The sequence below is a fragment of the Hibiscus syriacus genome, unplaced genomic scaffold (genome assembly GCF_006381635.1).
Source record: "Hibiscus syriacus cultivar Baekdansim isolate YM2019G1 unplaced genomic scaffold, ASM638163v2 tig00110944_pilon, whole genome shotgun sequence".
Taxonomy (NCBI): Eukaryota; Viridiplantae; Streptophyta; class Magnoliopsida; order Malvales; family Malvaceae; genus Hibiscus; species Hibiscus syriacus.
Window position 1 is genome coordinate 753,882 of NW_024062925.1, and position 24,510 is coordinate 778,391.

The 24,510-nt window shown below is 35.9% G+C and overlaps 1 long non-coding RNA gene across 1 annotated transcript; it reads right to left on the reverse strand.

Annotated features, from left to right (window-relative positions):
- Positions 1-1,196: 1,196 nt before the first annotated feature.
- On the reverse strand, positions 1,197-24,510 carry LOC120147834. The gene is made up of 3 exons (XR_005518325.1): positions 24,501-24,510; positions 9,617-9,626; positions 1,197-1,337 (listed from the first exon to the last, which is right to left on the reverse strand). It is a non-coding gene; the product is annotated as an uncharacterized LOC120147834 (long non-coding RNA).

A 24,510-nucleotide genomic window follows, 5' to 3' on the forward strand; every position in this document is an offset into this window, starting at 1 on the left:
AATAATATGTTGATATGTGGCACCTTCGAATTGGAGGGTAAATTAAATTAGAATTAGGACTAAATTGATAGAATGCATAAATATTGAGGACTAAATGTAAAATCGTACCAATTTAATTAACTGATATGTCACCATCTCCGTTAAATATTAACGAAGAGTGGCTTGAATGAACCATTTAAATAGTTGAGTGGTTTGTCTGACCAAAATGAAATATCGGTGGTCAAAGTGATTTTTGACTATAGTTTAGTGGTCACCCGTGTAGTTTACCCTTATCTTTTTGAATTTACAAAAAAAATATATTAAATTTTTTCTTTTTGTTAAAATATCTTAATTTCATATTCTTTTTATTTTGATTTTTCGGTATGGAATATTTTTCAAATTCAACGGAGAGGTATAGACGAAGAAGATTTACTACATCTTGATTTTATATTCATCGAGCAGTAAAGATTATAAATCATAGTTATTTGTCTTTTAATTTTTATTTTAAATTTTCTGAGTTTTAAAGATATTTTAAGAAAATCAGATTTATTAGACTGAAAAAAATAATGAAAACATTTTTGTTGATATCTTATGTGATCAGAAAAATACAAGTAAAATACAACCAACGCCAGCATAAGATCGAATATTTCATTATATTTTTATTTATTTTTACTCTAATTAAAAATGATAAAATAATTTAAAAGTTCTAAATTTAATGATTAAGATACAATACAATTAAAGCTAAATGAGACAAAGCATGCAGTGTTATTCAAGACCACAATCTGGTGGGTTTTTACATTTCTTAGATTTGCCTCACTAAATGACACCATTTAAAGATCAAACAGAGAGTGATATTAGTCTTTGCATACATATATATATATATAATATATATTATTGAATACACCGAGCAAAGTGTGAAACTTTGGCAGACAGGACCACAACTGAAACACTTTTCCAGCAAGGGAAGAAAGAAACACTAATCAAAAGAAAAGAACTGGAGATTCGTCTTCTTTCTCCTTGGTTTTCTATGTATGCTCGAGAAACTTCCATCTTCTGTTTTTATTCCTGATCAATTGAACCCTATATGTCAATCTTTATATATGTTTCAGGAGATTTCATGGTCTTTTCTGATTGATGAAATTGTTGGTTTTGTCGGATAAAAGTTGAGAAATTAAGAATTCCTCTTCTTTTTAAGACACCGAGCTCCTGATTCTGGATCATTGACTTGGAATTTTTGTTGTACGGCTCTCTTAAGACCTCCATGGAAGCTTCAAAGTGTATATCTATAGATCTGATGCTTCAACCCAGTACGATTAGAAAGAGAAAAAGAAATTCAGTGAAAAGATTATTTGCAACAGCTGACTAAATCTGATCCATCTCCACTCCACCAGCTGCATCTTCACATGAACAACTATATCACAAGATCATATAGTAACATATATACCAACATATGAATATGATCAGTGTGATTGCAACCTTTAGGTTTCGTTTGAGTGTAAAAGTACAGGCCAAGTACGCCCTAGCAATGAAAGAGTTGATACAAACTCCAAAAAAAAATTATGTTGGGAGGTAAATTCATGAAAAATAAATTACATACAAATTCATGCAATCATAAAATTGTAAATAAAAGAAGAGAGAAAGAGAGAGAAGTGGATGACAGATAGAGAGTGAGCACTCAGAGCTTCAAGCATGTAAAATGCGGAAAGCACCCTGGGTGCTCACTCTCTTCTGTCATCTCCCTTACCCTAAACCCCCTTTTTACCATAGCACCAAAAACAGCTTCTTGAAGCTGGAATCAAGGACATCCCTACACATATATGTGTGTGTGAAAATAAATACCCAAAAATGATTGAACATCAGACTAGTGAAACATCTCTAGTTTCTGGTTTGGTTTGGTGTGGGAAGCAATGGAGGAGCACAGAGGGCTTTATATAGAAGGAGAAGGAGAGTGGTTTGCATAAGGTTTTGGAATAAAATGTGGGACATATTATTTTATTGGTCACTCCCAAATATTTTAATCCCATTATTCAGACTTTGAAGATAAAGAAGCCTAAAGACCCTCTCTCTTTTGATCAACCCCAGATGTCCAAAACAAATCTAGCCAAGACATAACACATTTATTCAAACCATACACTTTAGTATTTACCAATTGCACCCCAAAAGCTTTCTCTCTTATCTATTTTCAACTTGGTCTGATGAAATGAATCTGCTCTTCCCATGTCAAATGGATTGCTGAAGAAAATGTTCTCTCTCTAGAATATATACACTGGAAATACATCAAGAACTCATGATATTGATATCGAAAGTGAATGCTATCTTTTTTTTCTTGTTCTAAGACCTCTGGAAAGATGAAATTTTTTTAGATATGGAAAAAGAGGCCGCTAAGGTAAAGAATAGCAAAAATTAAAGCATAAACGCAACAGAAGCCACATCATTTTAAAACCCTCCTAGGCTGGCTGGCGCCAACAAAGATCCATATTTAAAAATGAAATTTTTGTATTTTGAAACCTAAAACCCTAGCTCACTCATGTTGGGATTTATATCCCATCATGATCCTTACACATACACCGTGTAAAACTTTTTTTAAATTTTACACCTTTCGAGGATTGTTGGGTTGGAGAAAATCAAAGGCTGAGATTAACTATTCTTTTTTTAATGAATATATTCTCATTTTTTACTGTTAATCTCAACCTTTAAAATCTCTCAACCAATAATCTTAAAAAAGTGAAAAACTAAAAGAATTTTACACAGTATAACTGGATCCTGCCTTTATATATATCTTCGTTCAATTTCATCTTCATTTCCTTCCAATGCACTTGAGATTTGGTTTAGTAGAACAAGAACATTAATTTCATTACTAGGGTTTTGTTGGGGAAGGAATCTTATGAGATGTTGTCAAGTATGATTTGTAGAATAAAAAAAAGTTAAATTAGAACTCTTAAAAGAGAAGTTGGATTTGAGTAAGTCAATTTTTACTATAACCCTAAAAAGATATTCAATCCTCTTTAACGACATCTAAAAGTTTCACTTTTTTTAGATATTGATACAACATATTTAAGGGTTGAAGATTATAAGTTATTAATTTATGGTGATTATAAGATAATATTTGTTCGAAAAACTCTCAATTATTTTACAATAAGCGCTCATACACTCTTATAAACATCATTATCAAACGTGGGACCTCAAAGGATAACAACTATCCTTTAATCATTGAACTCATTTAATTCGTGCGAGAAAGAGGCTTTATATAAAAGGGAATTGAACATTAGAAATTAAAGGCTGAGATTAACAATAAAAAATGAGAATATATTAAATGAAAATCAAGGAGTTAATATCGACATTTGATTTCTTTCAATCTAATGGTCCTAAAAATGTGTAAAACTAAAAGAATTTTACACAGTATAAATGGATACTAACCCTTATAATATTTTTTAGAGTATATATATAACTTTTTTTTTTGTATAAAATAGGTACACATAAAATTTTAGCATAGATATCATCAATAAAATATATAATTAACCGAAATAAATTTAGTATCCACCCTTAACTGCACTTGCATTTGCCCCTATGACTCTACCCTGGCTATAAGGATGTATAACCAAGAATTTTGTATGGAATGTACCGCACTTTTGTACGTGGTAAGATTAGACCATGTAGGTAGTCATTCCAATTAGAGGCTATTTCAATTGTTAAGGATTTTTTTATTCGTATTTTAAAAGTCCGTTTAGACATGATCGGATCGAAAAATCCACTCACCCTAATATCTGCATGAGGCGTTCTATTTTATTTACCATAAAAAATAATTTTCGAGTTTTTTGTGATATGTGACCTAAAAGGTTCGTTATATCATATTGGGATTCAATAATGACACACTAGGTGGATCAACTCTTTGTTGAACAAACATCTGTTCAAAGTGATTTATTTAAAAGTAATTGAATAAAATAATAATATAATAAAATCGAGTGATTTTTCATTCCTTATCTTATTCGATCTTAAACTCAATTATAAAACTTCTACAACATCAAAAAAGTTTTTATATAATTTGAGTTATTATAAAGTTCATAACTTTCTAAATTAATTAACAAAATATATATCATACAAATACAACTATTTAAACTTAAATCTCGAACTCGTGCCTGCCCTTTGGCTTTGGAAAAAGAGAAGAGTTGTTTAATTTAATGAAAGGAAGCATCAGCCAGTGAGTGCTCAACATCAACGTATGAAAAACGCAAAAGCATCCCCATACGGCGATTAAAGTATATATGCTTTTGATTAATAAAATCATAAAATAAAATGATGTCAGTAATCATTTTTGACAAATGTAAAATACGGACCACTCCTTCAAATGCTACATTCCCTCAATCAATCTCCCCTTTAGCATCCCTTTGATACTTGCGTAAAGTACCCTACAAACTTGTCTTCTTTTATTTCACCAATGCATGCATGCTTCCTGTTTCATGTATTCATTCATTCCCACACGAACCAAGAAATTTCGGTGATAAATGTATTGTTGTTATTTCTTGAGATCCCGAATTTAAGCACTAAGAATATTATGGCAGCATTCAATGTCAAATGGTGGAGAGTTATCTATGAACATATATTATCTTATATTTACTCTAGATTAATAAAAAAACATCATTCTAACCACTTTGGTGCAATCACCCAATCTTAATCATACTCCCATAGGATCAGTAATGTAAATAATACTTCTTTTTATATCAAATTTTAATTAAATTTAAAATCCGTTTAAATAAAGATGAACCGAAGGGCATTGGAGGGAACGATAAAATTTTATAGTTTTACAGCCTTAGATTTATGATATGCTTCACATTTTTTTCTATGGGCGGTATCTTTTATACTAAAAAAGTTACCTAATGGAGAATAAACAAAGTTACTGCTTTAGTTATTTATTGTACTAAGAATAAAGAAATAGGGTGGGCATAGAACAAAATGAATTATAAAATTTTCCCATTATGGAAGTGGGTATTTCTTAATTGTGGGTCTGAACTTTCCCTTTCAAGAGTGGAAGATGAGGGAAGCTCCCCATACATGTGGATGTTACTACATTTATCCAGCACCATCTGCAGCTTTCAAAAAGGTATGGGATAATTACATTAAATATCCTTAAACTACGACACATTATACATTAGTCGCAAAAAGTTTAAAACATTCTAATTGAACCCTCGAAATATCAGTGTCAATCATCCTTTTGTTGGCGTGTGATTATCTTTGTATTCCCCGATCGAGCAATATTGTCTTCCTCCATTTAGGGTTAGAGGTTTTAACGAGGCTCTCGACTGGGGTTAAATTCCTTTTTAAAATAAAATTCATTGTTGCCGATCAAAAAAAATTATCAGTTAGGAAATTAAATATCAATACAAATATTGTTGGAAATAATAACTATAAAACATAGTTATTAGCACTGCTTGGAGATATAAGCAATTAACTAAACCGGAATAAAAATCGTGTCGTGGTGTTAGAAGTTAATTAAGCTCGATGTGTACAATTGTAACAATGGACGAATGCCCTTTGGGGTTAACACGATTCTCCAAAATATCATACACCCAAGAAATTAAAGTGAACAAAGGTGGTATTGCTCTTCACCACAAAGAAATTGAAAAACAGTAGAGAAATGAGATAAAAGCTTCTTTGAAAACGAAAAAGAAAATGATTTTTGAATGAATTGAAAGTAATGAAACGAACTGTATATATAAACTCATTCTCCCGACCAAGAACATGTATTTATGCGTGAATTAAGCAACCAATACAATTGTAATAATATTAAAACAATTAAGCTACAATGAGACAGCTATAACTAACAACTGATATAAACGAGAACTAATTATGTTGTCTGATGCAATGAAAGAACGAATCAGACTGAGAAAAGGTCTAAATTCATAGTTAATTAACCTTAAAAAAATAACAGTTGTAACAGCTGTATATTACATCAAAAATAAATTCCAAAAATTATGTCATGACAACCAGCATAATATTATTGGTTTCACACAGAAAAATATTATCCGTTTTACACAAAAAATGTGTCTATTAGCTGACCCTATTTCCATATATAATATGGTAAAGGGAGGTAGGATTGTAGGCTGTCCCCAACGCCAGGTTGAGAACAGCTTCTGTAGGAGACCTCCGGCGGTCAGAATTATGAATTATCCATCGTGAGACTCGATCACACGACCACAAGGTTAAGAGCATTGCGCTCCTATTATTACAGTTAAAGATTTTTTTACAAATTTTCTCAAAAAAAAAAAAAATACAAACACAATACATGTTGAGAATACATATACTTGCCATGGCCACAAACCAAACCAACTGGGTGACGACACACACGTTCAAATGAGTTATCATTCCACGTTTAATATAAGAAAAAATAATAATCCTTTAAATACTTTTCCAAAAGTATAACCCTTCCCAATGCGAGATATATATCTTTTCTATAGCATTACTAACAAATCTAACATAAAAATAGATTTAACATTTAAATTGACGTTAAAACTTACATTACATTACGATTAATTTAAGAATTCGATTAAAATATTTTAAAGTAAGCATCCGATATCATCATCTTGTGTTATAAACAGTAAAGGCAGGTTAGGGTTGAATGCAGCTTTCGGACAAGTAGGTGTTGGTGCGATAGGGTTTATCTTTATATTTGCTGGGTGAGACCCAGGCATGTGCCTTTCACGGTGGAAGTCCACTCCAAGCAAAGTCGAAAATTGCATTCAAAAGCAGTTTATGGGTAAAGGGCATTAGGTTTATGAGAATCCATTTTTCCCTTCTTTTCTAGAATGGTGTCCAATCAAGAATAACCCCCCCCCCCTCTCTCTCTCTCTCTATATACATAAATAGTTTAGTTAACATGAGGGACAAATATAGAATTTTATGTTAGAGGGCGAATTTAAACTTTTTATAATTTTAGGAGGACGAATTTGAATTTATAAAATTTCGGGAATGAAAATTGATTTTTAATAGATAATAAATAAATAAAATCTAAAATATTTGATAATTTTAAATTTTTAGAATAATGATTGCCTCCCTCTACCTCTCTCAATCCATTCCTGGCTAACATTATCCATTGGACATTATTCCATTCTGTTTTTCCTCTTACTCACATGTCTTAAGGTGATAGAGGGAAAGTTTTAATATAATCTTCCATAGGTCGCCAAACGTTATGTATAGACTCGGATCAAATATATTATCGATAAGTTTAATAATATCATATCATATAAAATTTAAAGTCAAATTTATCTAACTTCATTTTTAATACATCAAATATCAATTTCATACGCATGTGATTATATCTATTATTAGTAAGAGTTTTTCCCCCTCAAAATGTTAAGTGAACACTGCTGGGAAATAAAACAAGAAACGAGTAATTTTTCTATAACCAGATTAGTGAGAATGCGAAATAAAAGCAGAAAAATAATACCCGAAATTGATAACAGAGTTCAACCAATTTTGCTTACGTCTCCGGACTGCTGCAAATCTTTTACTAAGAGAGAAAATTTACAGGTGTTTACAAAACACTCACTACACAAGAAAGCTCTCTAGTATTTGGAGAAAGAAAATGATTTGGGATGGTTTTGAAGCTAAATGAGCTAGGGTATTTATAGTTGAAGCTTAAGGACTTAATCTTGTAAATACCCTAAAGTCCAGGGATTAATTGTGATTATCCCATTATCATTTTTCAACAAACATCTACCAAACTTTGAAAAACTATTTTTCAAAGAAACATTTACCAAACTTTGAAAACCATTTTCAAAATAACATTTACCAAACTTTGAAAATCATTTTTTCGAAGTTGGTTGCCAAACTTTGAACTTAACTTTTAACAATACTTTCAACAATCTCCCACTTGAAGACTGATTTTAATCTGTCTTCATACCTCGATCGATGCAGCAACCTTTATAGTCTTGTTATTCTAGCATGCCAACTGAAGCTGAACACAACTTCAGTTTATCCGTAGTCACCGTCTTTGTCAACATGTCTGCCGGATTTTGAGCTCCATTAATCTTTTCCAGTTTCAAAATCCCATCTTCCAGAAGAGACCAGATAAAATGATATCACAATTGTATGTGCTTCGTCCTGGAATGAAAAGACGGATTCTTTGCTAGATGGATAGCACTTTGACTGTCACAATACAAGACATTGTTTTCTTGTTTCTTGCCTAACTCTTCTAAGAACCTTTGGAGCCAAACCATCTCCTTGTTTGGCTTCCGTAACAGCGACATATTCTGCTTCAGTTGTGGAGAGAGCAACTATCTTCTGTAGTTGAGAAACTCAACTCACCGCAGTTCCTCCTAGAGTATAGACATACCCTATAGTACTTCTTCTGATGTCAACATTTCTGGCTAAGTCAGCATCTACATAGCCTGTTAGTATCGTATCTCCACCTTTGAAACAAATTTCTTTGTTTGTAGTACCCCACAGAGATCTGAGGATCCATTTGACTGTTTCCCAGTGTACTTTGCCCAGATTATTCATGTACCTGCTAACAGCTCCCACTCCATGAGCAATATCTGGTGACTGTTCTTTGGAGAGTCTAAAATGAACACCTAAAGGTGTACTTACTGGTTTAGCATCTTGCATGTTAAACCTGGAGAGTACTTTATTGATGTACTCAGCCTGTGATAACATCAAAGTCCCTGACTTTGTGTCTCTCTTGATCCTCATCCCAAGAATCTGCTTTGCAGTGCCCAGATCTTTCATTGTAAACTGCTTCGACAATTTTTGCTTCAAGTTTATAATCTCTTACATGCTTGAACCTGCAACAAGTATGTCATCAACCTACAAACAATAAAATAATGAAGTTGTTGTCGAACTTCTTGATGTAGCAACAATGATCTGCTTTGCATCTGGTAAAATCACTGCTACTCATGAAGCTATCGAACTTCTTGTACTACTGTCAAGGAGCTTGTTTTAAACCATACAAGCTCTTCTTCAACCTGCATTCTAGGTTTTTCTTGCCTGCCTCTATGAAGCCTTCTGGCTGCCTCATATAGATTTCTTCCTCGAAATCACCGTAAAGAAAAGTTGTCTTTACATCTAATTGCTCAAGATGTAGATTTTTTGCAGCTACAATTTTCAACACCAGTCTGATTGTAGACAATTTTATGATTGGAGAGAAAATTTCATTTTTGTCAATACATTCTTTTTGCTGAAAACCTTTGATAACCAATCTTGCTTTGTAGCGTTTGCTCCCATCGTGCTCTTCTTTGATCCTGTAAATCCACTTGTTATGGAGCGCTTTCTTGCCTGGTGGTAATTCAGCTAATTCCCACGTCTGATTTGACATAAGCGAGTCCATCTCATCTTTCATGGAAGACTCCCACTTGACTGAATCCTCCACCTGTATTGCTTCATCATAGCACTCTGGTTCACCATTATTATTCAACAACAAGTAGTACAAATAAGGCGAATAACGTTGGGTTGATTTAGGAATTCTGGAGGACCGTCTTAGTTCCAGTGTGCTTGGTTCTTCTTGAACTGCTTCAGGACTAATCTGAACATCATTTCCAGAAATCTCCTCGAACTCAGCAAGTTCCTTTGTTTCAGCTTTGGTATTGGAGCTACTTGATTCAATGGTTGACCTGTCTTTGTACATCACATTCTCATTGAAAATGACATCTCTTCTTCTGATGATCTTCCGATTTTCGTAGTCCCAAAACCGATAACCGAACTCATCACCACCATAACCAACAAAGACACATTTGTTGGATTTGGCATCAAGTTTACTTCTTTCAACAGAATCTATGTGTACATAAAGAAATACAACCAAACACTCTTAAGTGTAAAAGATTTATTTATTTCTTGCTCCAAACTTCCTCCGGCATTCCACCATCCAAGGGAACTGAGGGCCCATAGTTGATTAGGTAAGCTGCAGTGTTGATAGCTTCAGCCCATAGAAATTTGGGCAATTCGGTATGTATCCTCAAGCTTCTGGCACGTTCATTCAGAGTTTTGTTCATGTGCTCTGCTACGCCATTCTGTTGCGGTGTCATGGGAACTGTTGTCTCCATCTTGATCTCATTGTTTGCGCATAAATATCTGAATCTTCTATTTTTGTACTCTCCTCCATTGCCAGACCTCAACCACTTGACTTTCAATCCAGTCTCATTTTCCACCATGGCCTTCCATTTTCTGAAGGTATCAAAGACTTCTGATTTCTTCTACAGAAAATAAACCCACACCTTCCTTGTAGAATCATCGATGAAGGTGACATAATATAGTGAGTCTACAAGAGATGAAACTGGAGATGGTTTCCATACATCAGTATGAACCAACTCTAACTTTTCTGTCTTGGGTGTCTTGTCAATCTTTGCAAAACTGACTTTATTTTGTTTTCTAAAGATGCAATCCTTGCATAGTCCGACATCTACACTCTTTAGATCCGGTAGTTTCCCTTTTGACAAAAGTGTCTTCATCTCTTTCTCGCTCATATGGCCAAGTCTTTGGTGCCATAGGTTTGTTTTTCCATCAGCATCTGTTGCAGCAATGATATTCTCAAAATTTGAGGTTATATAGAGAGTACCAGTCTTCTTACCACGAGCAATGACGAGTGCTCCTTTGGTAATCTTCCATTCACAGCCTGAAAAGGTTGTGCTATATCCTTCTCCATCAAGCTGTCCTATAGAAATCAAATTTCTTTTTGAGGCTAGGAATATGTCTTACTCCTTTCAGCGTCTAGGTGGTCTGGTTTGACAACTTTAATCGGATGTCTCCTTTTCCGACGATCTTCAAGGTTTCATCATCAACTAGATGAACCTTCCCAAAATCACCACTAACATAGTTCTCCATGATTTCTCGGCATGGGGTGGAGTGGAAAGATGCCCCTGAATCCAAGATCCATGATTCAATCAGACTGTTGACGCTTAGAATCATGACATTACCTGTCTCCTCTGTCATGTTGGAAGATTCCTGTGCACCGGTATCTTTCTTCGGTGCTCCGCAATCTCTTTTAAAGTGACCCTTCTTGCCATAATTATAACAGGTATAGTCTTTCTTTCCCGTTCTTGATTTTCCCCTTCTGGATTTGGATCTGCCACTATTTGAATTTCTCTCTGAAGTTCTCCCTCTAGAATTCGTGTGCAAGGCTGAGGAGGTTGATGTTTCACCCGATTCTCTTCGTCGAATTTCTTCGCTTAATACCAGATCCCGAACATCGTCGAATTTCAATTTATTGTTTCCTGACGAGCTGCTGACTGCTGTAACAGTAGCATTCCAACTGTCTGGTAGAGATGATAAGAGAATTAAAGCTCAAACTTCATCATCAAATTCAATTTCCACGGAACTCAACTGGGTTATGATTGTGTTGAGTTTATTTAGGTGTTGAGCCACTGATGCCCCTTCTACCATCCGCAAATTGAATAATCGTCTCATCAAATGAACTTTGTTTGAGGCTGATGGCTTCTCATACATACTGGAGAGAGCCGCCATAAGACCCGCTGTGGTCTTTTCCTTTGTTATGTTGAAAGCAACATTGCAGGATAATGTCAGTCGGATAACTCCGAGGGCTTGTCTGTCGAGAAGGGCCCAGTCTTCATTCTTCATGCCCTCTGGTTGCTTTCCTGAGAGAGGTTGATATAGATTTTTCTGGTACAGAAAATCTTCAATCTGCATCTTCCAAAAGCCAAAGTCTGCACCATCGAACTTTTCAATTTTCACATTCCCTTTATCTGCATCCATCGCTCCCACTCGAATCTGGCTTCGTTTGGATCGTTTCTGACAATTCTTGTGAACCACCGTGTATTAGAACACCTCCGTCGATAAGCTCATATTCCCGACAAAATTTTTACTATTTACAAAATTTACTATTCATGTGAATAGTAATGAATAGTAATGAATAGTAACATCGCAAAAAATTGACAAAATTCACAACCAAAAGCTCTGATGTCAGTTGTTGGGAAATAAAACAAGAAACGAGTAATTTCCCTATAACCAGATTAGTGAGAATGCGAAATAAAAGCGGAAAAATAATACCCGAAATTGATAACGGAGTTCAACCAATTTTGCTTACGTCTCCGGACTGCTACAAATCTTTTACTAAGATAGAAAATTTACAGGTGTTTACAAAACACTAACTACTCACAAGAAATCTATCTAGTATTGGGAGAAAGAAAATGATTTGGGATGGTTTTGAAGCTAAATGAGCTAGGGTATTTATAGTTGAAGCTTAAGGACTTAATCTTGTAAATACCCTAAAGTCTAGGGATTAATTATGATTATCCATTATCATTTTTCAACAAACATATACCAAACTTTGAAAAACTATTTTTCAAAGAAACATTTACCAAACTTTGAAAACCATTTTCGAAAAAACATTTACCAAACTTTGAAAATCATTTTTTCAAAGTTGGTTGCCAAACTTTGAACTTAACTTTTAACAATACTTTCAACAAACACATCTCAATATCTTAATTAGCTCAAACATTTAGAATTTTCTTTTCAATTTTGTCATTGTTTTTCTAAGAGGGTGTCATCGACCTTTGGCCCAAATAGTATCACTCACTATTTTTTTGCACTATTTTACATGTATGAGTTATGTTATTTTATTTTAATAAATCTTTCTTCCTCTTTATGAAAGAGTAAGATGCTTTTTGCTTGTCTTATAACATGTTTTTTTTATTGAATTTTTTTTATCACATCTTATTGATGAGTTTTTGCTCTATACCTTTAGACTAATTCTTTTATATATATGTTTGCAATCACCCTAGACAAGGATGGAGTAAGAATTTTAGTTCAGGGGATAAAATAAAAATAAATAAAAATTTAAAGGTCTAAATTGATAATCATCCCTATTTTTTTAATAGTAAAAAAATATTTGGGGGCAGTGCACCGAGGGCCTACATGGCTGCGTCACTTAACTTATTCGTATTTTTTATTTTTCTCTAAGTTATTTGATTGAATTTTCAAATAATTTTCTTGTGTGATTTTTTTTAGTAATTAACACGTGCTCTTTGATGATTCTAAGAAAAATGATCTATTAATGTGATTAGCCTATTTTAACATATATTATGTGTCCTGTGATACACTTATAAAGTGCCGCATGTATTTTTTAACGAGAAAATAAATTACAAGTAATGTGCATCACGATTAAAAAATTTAGAGGCCAAATTAAACTAAAAAAGTATTCAATACCAAAGTGATAATTAAATTACAATTCATATTTTCTGAAAAAAATATTACAAATATAATTATGATTACAATATTTACAATTGTTAGTTACAATATCTCTAGTGTTCTGGTCATGTCTCCATGGGCGTGTGATCACGGTTAGATATTTAAATTATAATGCGGTTGCATTTTCAGATGCGTCGTGTTTATAAAGATTGCAGACATAACTATGCAATGATTGCGACTATCGTGATCATACAATAACGATCGCGGAACACACCGCTACCACTATATGTCAAGCGCTATCACGATCGCGAATCACTATTTAAATCTCTAATCATATCTCTGTATATGAGCCGCAAGCTAATCAACTTTACGTTTGGTGTTAACAAAGATCACACTCCGAGTAATGGTTATAGTTTGGATCCATCTTTTGCACCATGCCATGCCATACCACTGCAGCTTCACATATATATATGTTAACTAACATATACAGAACCACATAGTTACATTTATACCAACAATGATGCCATGGTTATATGCCAACTAGATCAATTCAATGAAAAAATAAACCAAGTAAGCCAAATAACTATATAGAGTTACTTATCCAAAAAAAAAACTATATAGAGTGATATAAAACCTAGCTAGCTTCATACTGCCTCCTGTTGTTCACTGGTAAAAACCTGTTTTCGCTCTTTTATATATATATATATATATATATATATATATGCTCGGCAAAGAGAATTTTATTAATAAGAAATCTAACAGGGAAAAATGTATAACTCATTAAAAACATTCCTAAACCTAAATGGAGGAAAAGAGTATATATATTTAGCTAACCCGAACAACATCAGCAAACAAAAAGGATCAGCAAAACGAGTTCAAAGCCAAGTCCCAACCAAGCACGATACAAACAGACCCCCCTAAAACAAAAAAAATACCAAGAACAACCAGACCACCCTGACCCTCACAACAGAACAACACAACTGAGAAGGAAAAACAGAAATATGACAGACAGCAGCCTATATAACCAGGTCTACAAACGAATTCAAGCTGGAAATGAACAACTTTCTGCCAAATCATGAATGCGCCACTCAAAACAGACACAAGGTTATATATGCAGTCATAAGAATGATGAAAACTGTTCTTTGTGTATGATGAGAGGTAAGAAATAATTAACTATATATCAACCTTTTAGAGTTAGTACAAATAACTATGTTGGGTATATTCTAGGGTAAATTCTGTTAGAACATAACTCATAATTAAATATGATATCAAACCAGGATCTAATCATACCAACTATCAAGAATAAAATAAATATTAGATTTGCGGAAGCGTACTTGTTTGGAGATTACCTATAAGGTTGAGATCTTTGAATCTTTATTGTGATATTCCAAGAAGATATAATTTCCTTTAGTATAAACTCTCTGATGGGATAAGAGAAAATACGAGATAATCTATTTATTGGGGACCATAACCATTTTATATAGCTGATTTAAGAATAAGTTATTGTTTGTACTTATAACTCTGCCTATCATCAAGTTATAAATACAACTTGAATAATATCTATATTTTTATTTCCATGACACTTCTAATACCTTATTACTTTATAACATAATTGATCACTTAATTTATGTTATATTTTATGATAACGATATACTTATAAATATGAATTATATATTTTAATCTAATAAATTCATGCAAAGTGAACACAAGAATCAATACATACAGGTTCAAGCATGCATAAAATTGTAAATAAAGGAAGAAAGAAAAGTGGATGACAGATAGAGAGTGAGCACTCAGAGCTTCAAGCACGAAAGCATGCAGGAAAGCACCCTGAATGCTCACTCTCTTCTGTCATCTCTCTTATCCTAAAGCCCTCTTTTTTTTCATGCACCAAAACAGTTTGTCAAAGCTGGAAAAGAGAGAGATATATATACATATGAAAAATACCCAGAAAAGTTTCAATACGAGAGTAGTGAAACATCGAGTTGTTGTTTCGCTGTGGGAAGTAATGGAGGAGCATAAGGAGGTTTATATAGAAGTAAAAAGAGAGTGGCCTGCATCATGATTGGGAATAAAATGTGGGTTTATCTAATTGGTCACTCCCAAATATTTTAATTCCATTTTGCAGACATTGAAGTTAAAGAAGTGTACAAGACTGATTATCTCTTCTGATCATCCCCAGACCTCGCACCTGCATTTGTTCAAATTATTCTCTTTGTTTTACCAATCGCACCCACGGATTCTAAATTATCTAATCTCATTCTTCTGTCTCCAATTGGGTCAACCCTATCTCTTTCCAATTGGCCTGATGAAATGAATCTCCATGTCCAACGGTGGTAAGATATGGAAACTGCACTTTGCCTTTGGGGAAGAGAGGGTTGTTTGTATTTTAGTCAAAGTAAGCTGCAGCCTATGCATGCTCGACACAGCCTCGTATGAACGCATGAAAACGCAAAAGCTTATAAAGTAAATATGCTTTTTATTATTAATTAAACCCTAAATAATGATGTAAATCTCCCGAACCACTCCTTCAAATGTGCTACATTCCCTTGTTCAATCTCCTTTTCCGTTTAGCATTGATTTGATACTTGCGTAAAGTACCCCACCATCTCACCTTTCTTTCTTGTCAATTTTTTATTTTCCAAATCATGCATTCACCCTACCTTAATCATGGTCACATTCATATTCATACATGATCACAAATGTACAACATAAACTGAATTCTAATAAAATTTAGAATCGAATCATATCAAATTAATATATACCTATATAATTTTTTCCCGTTATGGAAGTGGGTACTTCTTAATTATGGTCTCAAACTTTCCCTTTCAATAGTGGAAGATGAGGCAGCTCCCCATACATGTGAATATTCCTCATCTCTCCACCAGCTTTAAAAAAGAAAATAAAAGAAAAAGCATAAGGTTTAATTGCACAACATCCCCAAAATATACCCAACACTCCCCTCGTTCTATCCCTTCAAACATCAACTTCAATGAAGAAGCATGATAAGCATCATATCGTAATCTTCTAAGCATCTTTTGTGCCACTTTGGACGAGTAGCTGTAGCCGCAGATTGGGTTTTATCTTTATATATTTGTGGGTTGACCCTTGCTGGCTGAGACCCAGCCATGAGTTTATCGAGTTTGCCTTTATTGATTCCATCGTTTTCATGTGTGTAATGAATAATGATGCAAGTCCAAGCTGAAAAAGAGAGGCTCAAATGCAGTTCATCAGTGCATGAGATTTATGAGAATCTATGTTTTTCTCAAGTGCTGTCCAATCAAGAATAAATCTTCTTGTTTATGAACGTTTTAGTAATGATTAATATGGATTAGCTTAATATTTTCCCCATAAGCTGGAAAGAGGTGCGTGTGGAGGGACCATGAACTCAATCTCCATGACATTGAAACAGCTGAATGCCATAGATAAGCATGTGCATGTGCATGTGCATGTGCATGTGCATGGGCTGAATGGGTCGGATGCATGTGCTTCTCATTGACTATATTATAAATAAAATTTGAATTTTGTGTCAGTCATCCCTTTTCTAAATTTATAGTTTTAAAATAAACTAACTATATAGTATATTATTTAACTTTAGGTGGTATATCGTCATGCCATTAAATTTTTAATTATTTCAATTATAGTTTTGAACTTTAATTTTAGTTTCAATTATAGTATTGAGACGTTAAATTTTAACGACACGATGACATGTGCGACTATTTCTATCACTAACGCATTGTTTTGAAAATCGGACCAGACCGGCCGGTTCAACCGGGAACCGTTGCCTAGTCCGATTCAATCTACACCGGTTGAACCGCTATTAGTGAACCGGTCGGAACCGCTGAACCGTTCAAACCAGACCGGCTGAAAACCGAAAAAACCGACAATTTTGTTTAAAAAAAATTAAACCAAACAACGTCGTTTGTTAAACGAGCCAAGTCAAACTCGAGTATTGTTGAGCTCGACTCGAACTTGAAAACTTTAAAAGTAAGCTCAACTCGACTCAAACTCACGAGCTAAAAATTATCAAGTTCAACTCGAACTCGAAATATAATATTGAAACTTGAACTCAAAAAGGCTTGAACTCAAAAAAAAATTAGAAGCTTGATTGAAGCCTAAAATTCGAGCTTGATTGAAGTGAAATAATAGTTCACTCAATGCTCACCAAAAGGCTCCATGATTTTGAATGCCAAATTACATCTATTATTTATAGAAGTTAGTTGGGATGCTTTTCTATGTTTCTTAGCCATGTGGGATTGTTTTGTTCTCACATTTTTACTCTTTAGACTTTTGGGATGCTCTTCTATGTTTCTTATCCATGTGAGATTGTTTTTTAAAAAAAATAAACCAAACAATATTATTTTGTTATGATTTTTTTAGCCCCAAATTTATTTTTTAATTATAGTTATATAATTATATTTATTATTTAATATGTTTTACCTTAATTATTATTTTGTAGTTAATTTGAATCATTTTGTTTCACTTGATTTTATGGTTTTTAACTTATATATGTTATGACTTGCTTTGAATATGACTTGTGATATAAAAAAATATTTTTTATTAAATATTTTTGGTATTTTTATTTAATTTTTTAAATAATTATGACGTCGTCCGATTTTTCTGACCGGTTGAACCAGTGAACCGGTAGCATGACCGGTTCGCTAACCGGTCTGATTCTGAAAAGCATGCACAAACATGACTATTGATGCTCAAAATGATATTGCTTTAGGCACTAAACTTTAACGGTGTATCAATTTTTCCACTAAACTTAAAAAATGTTCAATTTTAGGCTGGAATTTTTTTATCATTGATGACAGTCAATCATCGCTTGTCATTGTCATCATTTGTGGCAAGATCGATAAAAAAAGTGTTCATATTGCACTTTTATTTTTTCTTATCATATGATTTTTTTCATGAAACACACTCAAATTTGACGAAATACATCTAAATGTTTGACATGTTAATACTCTAATCTCCTTCGATAGTTGTTCGTTGAGACTAGTTTTAAGGTATGTTGTAGTCTTCTCGAAATAATGCTTCTCACTGTTCGAATTTTTGAACAAACTCCCCAAATCTATCAAATCCAAGAAATCCCATAAACCCCAAAACAACATTTTAGGTATCAATAGCAACACTGAAACAATGTTTTTTTTTCTACGACATCTCGTCATTTGAATTTAAATGGTTTAATGATAATTGAAGCTAAAATCAAAACTCAATACTATGATTTAAACAATTAAAAGTTAAATTTTATTGTCAACAGTCTTTAGAGAAAATTGTTAAAAATCCTCATTGACATTTCTTCTATCTCCTATGTTGTGGGTTCAATATCCATTAGGACCAAATTTTCCCTTCCCCTCCCCTGGGTAGAATTGTTAAAAAAAAGGTTCAATTCTATTATTACAATATATCAAATCTTAATAAAAAATTTGAAATAAATATCAATGTCCTAAATAACAAAAACAATCGGATCAAATCCGGAACATCCGTTCATCATCGCGTGCAACAAAGATAGTTCTCCCGAACCAACCAATGCGACGAAGATAGTTGTCCGGACAAGTTCACAAATCATAGCTAATAACCAACGAGACCCGCTGGACATCGATCCCTCGATTCACCCCATTGTGGGGTTCATAGCTGACGCCAGACAGAATAGTGATTATCCTGCAGGCGCTCCAACAGATGATTCACAAGAGAAAATTCGCCCAAAAAACCAGAGAAAAAAAGTCTCTAGGGTTTAATAAAATATTATAAAATCAAACAACCCCCAAAATCAGTTCACAAGACGGTCTATTATAGCTAAAAATCGTCTTTATTTGAATTTTGTCAAAAATAGCAAAATCCCGAAAATCACTCTAAATTGAAATTCGAAATAAAATAAGCAATCTCCAAAAAATCCGACCTAAATCGGATTTAAATTGACTTCCTAATTGACAATCGAAATATTACCATAAATAGTAAAAAATATCTAAATCTAGTGATTCGGAGGGGAAAACGGTAGAATTTGGGGTCTTATGCGCGATTCTGACACCTGTAGCCAAAGTTATGGCCAAAAGACTGAAACATACTCAAAACGACCCCAATGAGGAACATGTCACAATCAATTCTCGCCTTTGCGCTAATCTGCCAATTCATGGTATCTCAGCGCCATTAAGGTGCAATCTGACAGCTCAGCATCATCTGTCTCGGATCTCCGTACATCAGTCACCCCGGGTTGGAAAGAACTCGTCCTCGAGTTCAGAGTAGTGTCATCAGAATCCACAAAACAATGACTCAGGTGCTTCACATTAAAGACATCAGAAGTCTTCAAGTGGTTGGGAAGGCGCAACCTGTAAGCATTATCATTGATATTATGTACGACCTCACAAGGTCCAATCTTCCGATCCTTAAGCTTATTATACTCACCAACAGGAAAACGATCACGAGTTAATACAACCCAAACAAAATCACCAACATCAAAAAGTACCTGACGACGATGATTGTCGACATGAGTCTTGTACTTGGTATTGCTCTCATGAATTGTCTGTTTCACCTGCTCATGGATACCCCGAAGATACTTTGCCATCTCATATGCTTTAGGACTGAAACGACCTATACGTGGAATAGGGGCTAAGTCCAGCACCCCGGATGGGTTCTAACCATAGACAATCTCAAATGGGCTTAAACCTGTGGTTCTGTTTTTTGATCTGTTGTAGGCAAATTCTGCCTGAGGCAATGCCAAATCCCACTGCTTCGGCTTCGTTCCTGCCAAACACCTCAAAAGGTTTCCCAAACTTCGGTTCACCACCTCGGTCTGTCCATCCGTCTGGGGGTGGTAGGCGCTACTGAAATTCAACTGCGTTCCCAGTTTCCCCCACAGGCTCTTCCAGAAATGAATGATGAACTTAGTATCACGATCTGAAGTGATGGATCGAGGAACACCGTGTAAACGCACAATCTCCTTGAAATAGAGATGGGCAATCCGGTCAGCATCCATAGTCTTTCTGCAAGCTACAAAATGAGCCATCTTGGAAAACCTGTCAACCACAACAAAGATAGAATCCGAGGCCCTTTGGGTGCGGGGTAAACCTAGTACAAAATCCATGCTGACATCGAACCAAGGAGCTTCAGGAACAGGTAAGGGAGTTTACAAGCCCGCATTGGTGAGAACTCCCTTAGACCGCTGGCACACATAACAACGGTCCACATAATGGGCCACATCACTAGTCAACCTGGGCTAATAAAAGTCAGAAGAGATAAGGGCCAAGGTCTTATCTCGGCCAAAGTGTCTCTCATTATGGAGTTCACTTATAATTTGCTGCCTCAATGAACAATCTGGAATGCACAACTGTAATCCACGAAACAGATACCCATTATGCAAAACAAAATCATGACGGTGACCCTCAGTTACCTCCTGAAATATCCTTCCAAAGGAAGGATCAGCTGCATACATATCTGTGAACGTCTCAAAGCCTGCAACTTTAGTACTCATGGTGGTGAGAAGTAAGGTACGACGGTTCAGGGCATCTGCGACGCGGTTCAAACTCCCTGCTTGGTGCCTCAGCGTAAAAGTGAATTCTTGCAAGTATGCCACCCACTTGGCATGATGTCTACTCAGCTTGTGTTGGCCATTGATGTACTTCAAGGCCTCATGATCGGTAAACAAAATAAACTCCTTCTGTACTAGGTAGTGACGCCAATGCTTCAGGGACTGAACTATGGCATAGAACTCCAGATCATAAGTGGAATAATTTTTCTTTGATCCCGATAGTTTTTCACTGAAAAAGCAACTGGACGACCTGCCTGACTTAGAACACCACCAATGCCAACGCCAGATGCATCACAATTTACCTCGAACACTTTGTCAAAAATATGGAAGTGCCAAAACTGGAGCCTCGGTCATCTTCTTCTTGACCAGTTGAAAATTGGCCTCTGCCTCCTCAGACCACTGGAAATCACGCCCCCTTGAGGCACTCTGTGATAGGGTCGATCAGAGTAATGAAATTTCTAATGAATCGGCGGTAAAAAGACGCCAAGCCATGGAAACTTCGGATGTCATGTAAGGTCTTTGGTCTGGGCCACTCCAAGACTGCATCTACCTTTGACTGATCTGCATGAACACCATCAGTAGACACAACAAAACCAAGAAAAGTCACAGAAGTAGTGAAGAAAGAACACTTCTTTTGATTGACAAACAAGCACTCCATTTTCAGCATCTCAAAAATAGCACGGAGGTGATCGAAGTGTGAAGTCCATGTCGGACTATAAACGAGGATATCATCGAAGTAAACTACAATCAATTTCCCCATAAAAGGCCGCAAGACCTGATGCATAAATCTCATGAACGTACTGGGCGCATTGGATAACCCGAAAGGCATGATCATCCACTTATACAACCCTTATGGCATTTTAAACGCCGTCTTCCACTTATCTCCAGGTCTTATTCTGATTTGGTGGTAACCGCTCTTAAGGTCAATTTTTGAGAAGACCTTAGAACCATATAGTTGATCCAACATATCATCTAGACGGGGAAATGGAAGCCGATACTTAACTGTAATTCTGTTGATCGCTCGGCTGTCAATACACATACGCCAAGAACTATCTTTCTTTGGCACTAGCAGAGCAGGGACTACACATGGGCTCATACTCTCTAGGATATATCCCCTCTCCAACAACTCTTCCACCTGTCGCTGCAACTCTTCAGCCTCTTTGAGACTGAGGCGATATGCTGGTCGATTTGGAAAACTTGACCCAGGAACAAGGTCAATTTGATGTTGAATATCCCTCATAGGTGGGAGCCCAGGAGAAAGATCATATGGCATCAAGTTAGAGAATTCTGCTAGCAGCCGCTACACTTCTACTGGTAAATCTGCATCCACGTCTACTGCATTGTTCTCGCAAGGTAGTAAGGCATAGACCACATCGCCATGCTCAATCTCATCTAAAAACCTGGACATAGAAAGCATAGTAGTATTATGGGTTACTGGGGTAGGAGTGAGTCCTTCCCGCCGGGGTACCAGCACAATCTTTTTTCCCTTGATGCTAAGGGAATATGTATTCTTCCGTCCATCATGAATGACACTACGATCATACTGCCAGGGTCGACCCAACAATATATGACACGCATCCATAGACACAACATCACACCAGGCATTATCAAAATATTTTCTACTAATTGAAAAAGACACGAGGCATCGCCTATCAACTGTTACCTCACTGCCTTTATTTAGCCATGACAGCTTGTATGGCTTAGGATGACGGTCCGTCTTCAACTGCAATTTCTGGACAACCTCCTCGGACACTACATTCTCACAACTGCCGCTGTCAATGATCATTTTGCAGACTATATCTGCAACTGTGCAGGTCGTGTGGAAAATATTGGTTCTCAACCAATCGTCCCCTAAATTGCCCTTGGGAGTAAGTAGACTCTTGCGAACGACCAGAGTCTCATGACCATCTCCATACAGCACATCATCAGTCTCATCATCGTCATACACGGGTTCGCCAATCTCCTCAGTCTCGTCTTCCGCGTTTTCCTCAATCAACAAATTTTTGCCCTTTTGACTAGCAGGCTTCCTGCAATCAGTCACCCTATGCCCTTGTTCACCATAAAGAAAACATTTAATAGTAGGGTTAGAATTACCCTGCGGTGGCTGTTGAGCAGGACGGGAATCCTGAGGACGAACTGGTCGACTGTTGTGATCGTTCCTGATCACTGGTCTCCTGTTTTGTTGTTTTTCAACAGAAAGTGCACGTTGGTAAGCTTCCGAAACACTCCACAGTGAATGAAGGCTGAGGACATCTTGTAAGGGCTGGCGTAAACCCCCCAAATACTGTGCCACCATTTGCTCCTCCGTCTCAGATAAATTGTTCCGGGCGACCAATTGGTAAAACTCTTCCGTGTAATCATCGACTGATCGTGCGCCCTGCCTTAACGCATGAAGTCACTGAAACAAGGTTTACATGTAGCCGAAAGAAAGGAAGTGACCCTTCATCTTCTTCTCCCAATCAGTGATCTTGGCCTTGCCCTGTCTTTCTCGTGAACGTCGCAACTGTTCCCACCACGCAGATGCTCTGCCCTTGAGTTTGATGGCGATCACTTTCACTTTCACACGATCGGAGACTTTCTTATATTCAAGAATACGCTCCACATCATTAATCCAATCCAGGAATCCCTCGGCCTGTAACGTACCAAAAAACTCAGGGAGATTGACCCAAAAACCGAGGTCTCCATGACGCTCCTCCCGACCACGGTGTTCCCGGAATAGAGCACGATTATGATATGGGTTTTCGAAAGCGGAATTGGTATCGTGATCAGAGGCCTCACGATCCTCAAAATCCTGCGCCGCCAAGCGCTGGGTTAATTCTGCGACTTGCCTCTGTAAATCCGCAATCATCACATCCTGAACGTTGCGTCATGGCGTTGGGCTTCCTCATTCAGAACCTGCTCACGACGACCACGACCACGACCTCCAGCCATTGAAACTGGTGAAATTTTCCAGGAAGATGTTGAAGCTCTGACACCAACTGACGCCAGACAGAATAGTGATTATCCTGCAGGCGCTCCAACAGATGATTCACAAGAGAAAATTCGCCCAAAAAACCAGAGAAAAAAAGTCTCTAGGGTTTAATAAAATATTATAAAATCAAACAACCCCAAAATCAGTCCACAAGTCGAACTATTATAGCTAAAAATTGTCTTTATTCGAATTTTGCCAAAAATAGCAAAATCCCGAAAATCACTCTAAATTGAAATTCGAAATAAAATAAACAATCTCCAAAAAATCCAGCCTAAATCGGATTTAAATTGACTTTCTAATTGACAATCGAAATATTACCATAAATAGTAAAAAAATATCTAAATCTAGTGATTCGGAGGGGGAAAACGGTAGAATTTGAGGTTGAAAAGAAGGCTACATGGAGCACAGCTCATGTGGAGAGCGTGTGCGTCGAAAAGAGCTTTCCGGATTGGGGTCTTATACGCGATTCTGACACCTGTAGCCAAAGTTATGGCCAAAAGACTGAAACATACTCAAAACGACCTCAATGAGGAACATGTCACAATCAATACATTTGCGCTGATCTGCCAATTCATGGTATCTCAGCACCATCAAGGTGCAATCTGACAGTTCAGCATCATCTGTCTCGGATCCCCTGCATCAATAGCCAACTCGGTACCTTTCTTGCTTTTCAAACTCTGTGTTGTCTGCGCAGTATAATGGTTACGTGCTGTTGGTAACCTTGATCTTTGCACATTTTTTAATTCAACTGTTCTTTTTATATGATCAGTGTAATTGCAACCTTTAGGTTTTGTTTGAGTGTAAAAGTACAGGCCAAGTACACCCATAACAATGAAAGAGTTGGCACAAACTCCAAAGTAGATTTTATGTTGGGCAGTAAATTCAAAACACAAAAATCATT